The sequence below is a fragment of the Panthera uncia genome (genome assembly GCF_023721935.1).
Source record: "Panthera uncia isolate 11264 chromosome C1 unlocalized genomic scaffold, Puncia_PCG_1.0 HiC_scaffold_3, whole genome shotgun sequence".
Classification (NCBI taxonomy): Eukaryota; Metazoa; Chordata; class Mammalia; order Carnivora; family Felidae; genus Panthera; species Panthera uncia.
Window position 1 is genome coordinate 88868944 of NW_026057584.1, and position 4647 is coordinate 88873590.

The following is a 4647-nucleotide window of genomic DNA, read 5'->3' on the forward strand; positions in this document are numbered from 1 at the left end:
TATTCCTTTTTTAATGGTGGAATGCAATTTCTGTAGGTTTGGGGGAATTTCTGCAGATAGTGTCATGAGTGAAGCAAAATATTCTATTTATTTATTTTTTTGTATTACTGTAGCACAACTCAATAAAGTATCTTCTTTCCAGCTCATCCTGCTTTCCTAACCTCTTCATTATTACATTTTTCTTCTATTATCGTGATTTTATTGTCTCTTTTATTCCACTTTCTTCCTTAAAAGTATATTTCAAAAGAATGGAAATCCTTAACAGTCTTTTACTGACTCTTTTTCTTCAAGTGGGGGTGGAGTTTGTCTTTGGTGTTGGCATTAGATGGAATAAAGTGGTACAATATCCAGACTGTGGAGCCCCACTAGTGCTGATCTGTACAGAAAGACTTTAACACATTTTTAGGATATAAGAAAGGTAGAAACCCTCCATCCCCAAAATGACACTACAGAGTATCTGTTAAAAAAGACCGTTTCATTTTATTTATGTCTAAGTAGTGTTCAAATTCACTTCTCAAGCAGCAGTACATGCCCCATGACACTTTGTCATTTGGTGTCCCACCAATAGGTTAAATAGAGTGTTCCGGAGATTAATTTTCTACTTGTATAATATCTTACCTCTGAAGTGATTAATGCATTTTATTTCATTAAAAGGCACTACCTACACAGTATACATAAAGATGATCAAATATTCATTATCAATGCTAATCAGGAAACCAGTAGTATGAAATATCTCAAAAGGTTATGAGTAAAAACATTATTTCTGTATGGTTTTGGAAAAGGGTTTTGAGTTTGCACTTGATGTGTGTGTGAATGAACCCTGACCTGTCACCTCATTTTAAATTAGATTGTTGTGATGAATAGGTGGGGATAAGTGGGCACAGTTTGCTTAGTACTATTTCTTATTGTTAATTTCCATTAAATATATAGGGAAACTTGCCTAGAAAAAAACTGAAAATGAAACTAAAAAATGAAAAGAAGGAAGAAACATAGTGCTGAATGTCCCCACACCACTCTAAAATTGCAGCATTATCTTTATACATTTCGCATGCTGGAAAGGATGAGCAATAGCTAGCTAAGGATTTGGGCTTCTAAGATCCACTGCTGGAAAGAAAACCTGAGAGGGGGGAAAACACAAAGGTAAATAAGAGTCAGAAAAAAAAAAAAACCAAAGGGCAACATCATGGGAAAAACAATCTAAAAATGGTATTTATTATATATTATCAAGAATTGACTTTGCATTTGTATTGTTAAGAGGGAGACATTTGTGGATTCAATATACATATTTAAATGCCTACTGTGCAAAAGTACTGTGCCAGGTGTTAACCATAATCTTTATATTTTTCACATTTCATTTCAATTGCTTTCATACATCTCATGCAAAACATAACAATGTAAACTTGAGAAGACTTCTTTGTTTTTTTAGGCTATTAAAATAAGTTATATTAGCAATTGTCAAACCAACTGCCACCCTCCTGGTGAAGAGAGAACCATCCTGTTGTATGATATCAGTCCTCATAGCAGAGGGGTTCTCCCTTTTTTTTTTTCCTTCATAAACAAAGAGAAGGGGAATAGTTTGTTACTTATCAGGATGTTTATCACCTTTTTTTTTTTTTTTTTTTTTTTTTTTTTTATGGGTAATAGTTTGTTACTTTTCAGGATGTTTATCACCTTTTTTTTTTTTTTTTTTTTTTTTTTGCTTATACAAGCAATGGAAATCTCATGAAACAAGGAAATAGCAACTTTTTAAAAGTTTATTTATTTATTTTGAGAGAGACAGAGGAGGGAAGGAGAGAGAGTGCAAGCAAGTGGGAGAGGGGCAGAGAGAGAATCCCAGTCAGGCTTTGCACTGTCAGTGAGAGCATGGTGTGGGGCTCAAACTGTCTAACTATGAGATCATGACGTGAGCCAAAGTCAGATGCTTAACTGTTTGAACCACCCAGGTGCCCCAGAAATAACAATTTTCTAAGCATCTTTTAACGTGCCTCTGTAATTCTCTCCCCAGTTTTCTTCCTGGTGGCTTAATTTAGCATTTAAAAAAATTGAATAAAATGTTTAATAAAAATTATTTTTAAGGAAAGTTGAAACAAAGATTGCATCACTGGCAATTTCATTATTATTCTTTGCAAAACACAAACACAGGGCACATGTTCATTAGATAGTATCTAATGTAAGTCCAAATATTACAACTATGAAAGACAGAGTCCTTTCCTCGATGCTAAAGACTTAGGAAGTTTCATTCATAACAGTCTTGACTGGCATAATGTGTGCAAAAAGTTTACATTTTTGGGATACTAAGTAAAAATGAGCTATCACAAATGTGTATGTTAGGAAAATAGTATGTTATTATGTTAAAGTTTGAATAGATCCATAATTTTAAGTATGGAATTAGCAAACTGATGTGTCGTGTAATTTTTATTGTTTTTTCTAGATGGCTTTTTTCTTAATGAATAAAAAAAAAAATCTCCTAAAACAGTTTGGATGTCTGCTCAACTGAGTTCTTAAAAGTAGGAATGAGTTAGGACTGTAAATATCATTAGCGGCGGAATGGTCCAAAACAATAATTTTTACATTATTCTTGTCATATGGGAGAATTGCAAGACAAGTCATAAACTAACAAAACTGTCTTTATTTAAATTAATTGGAATTGTCAATGGTTGATATCCTGGTATTTTCTTTATTTAAACCAGCATAAGCATGTCCTGGATTATGAATCAGGAGACTTAGATTCTATCACTGATTAGCTCTGTGACTTTGTCTATTTTACATAAGTTATCTTGGAACCCAGTTTCCTCATCCCATGTATCAACAAATGTCAGTGGCTCCACCCAGATCCCCTTGGATCCTTTTACTGTTTCTGTATGATCTTTCCTCAACATCTGTGTTCTTTCACTTCTAGGGACCTGTACTTCTGCTGCTCCTTATAAGTAACATAGGACATGTTTTGCTGGAAAATGCAGGGCCAACAGTGTATGGGAATTTATGTTGCCCTGCAGCAGCTTTTAGCCAAAAACTGCCTTGTGCAGAAATGTGAGGGCACAGTCCCTTCGTTTCTGGTTAGAATAAACTCTGAGGTGTTGTTTACACTCTAAAGCTCACCTTCATGATTAGTCTGATGGTAGGACTTTGCTTGAAATCACACCCTTTTTGGCTTCTTCCCTTCTTGCTTCTTGTATTTCTTTACCTGCCTGAGGGTACTTCCTTAATGCATCAGTTGCAAATCTTCATCTGAGTTTCTTCAAAACACAATCCAAGACACCTACAAAATCAGATGCTAGAATGAAGTCTGCTTCCCGTCTAATACTCTATGATTTAAATTATAGTTTAAAATATATATGCATTTAGTGACAGACCATATCAGTATTCTGTACTCATTTCTAGTGAACAAAGAGCAGTAACAACATCATCCCTTAATCAATTTGATTTCTATGTTATAGAAAAGAAACTACGATTACCCTTGTACCTACCAGGATATTCATAAAAATTAAAGGGACATGTTATTTTGGTAGAGTGTCTGTTGACATAAAACTCTTATTGGGATTCTTTTGAGATTAGGGAAGAGAGAAATTATGTATGTAATTATACAAAGTTGACACTAAATTACCTGAGGTTGAGGGTAAAGAGATTTTCTTTGTAGTTTTCACATGCTGGTTCTCAGGAAGAAAGAAAATCATGACGAGCCTTTGTCAGTAGATTTTAGGTTTTGTGTTGTGATGTGTTTGTTTCTTTAAGGAAGAGAAAGAACTTCAAGCAATTTGTGATCAGAGAACAGTGTCAATTGACAAGAATGCAAAGACACAGTAGGTGCGTCTACTCCCAGTATCATCCAAATGAAATGTGGAAACCTAAAAGTTGGATTCTAGTTGAGCTGCATAAATGAGGGCAACTTCTTAGAAATAAGCAGTGATATTTAGCAATGCAAGGTATGTGTGCTCATGGTTCTATAATCCTTATGTTGAGAAATGAAAGAAGAGAAATATGTCAATAACTTAGAGACCACACATTTACATAATATACATTAGGTGTATAGCATTCCTACTGGTTTTTTTCCAGGTCCTTTTTTTTAGGTTTGGCTGAGACTTCTGGATAATGCAATGATTATGATGAGTTGCATAATTATGACACAGATAGTTTCTATTTATTTAAATATAACTATCTGACAGGGATGCCTGGGTGGCTCAGTCAGTTAGGCATTTGACTCTTGATTTTGGCTCAGGTCATGATCTCATTGTTTGTGAATTCGAGCCCTGCATTGGACGCTGCTCTGACAGTACAGAACCTGCTTGGGATTCTGTCCTCTGTCTCGTCTCTTCTCTTCTCTTCTCTTCCCTTCCGTTCCCTTCCCTTCCCTTCCCTTCCCTTTTCTCTTCCCTTCACTTCTGTCTCTCTCTCCCCTCCCCGGCTTTCTCTCTCTCTCTCTCTCTCTCAAAAATAAATAAACATTAAAGAAATAACTATCTGACAGACACTTTATTAAGCCCTTTCTTTACATGTATTATCTAAGTCATTCTTGAACAACCCTGTGATGTAGGTATTACTAGCTACATTTTGATTTAAAGAGTTAACTTCATTTATTAATCGGTTTTTCCTTTTGTTGAACACCCACCTGTAATAAGCATTGTACTAGTTTCTGGTAATCAGTAATAA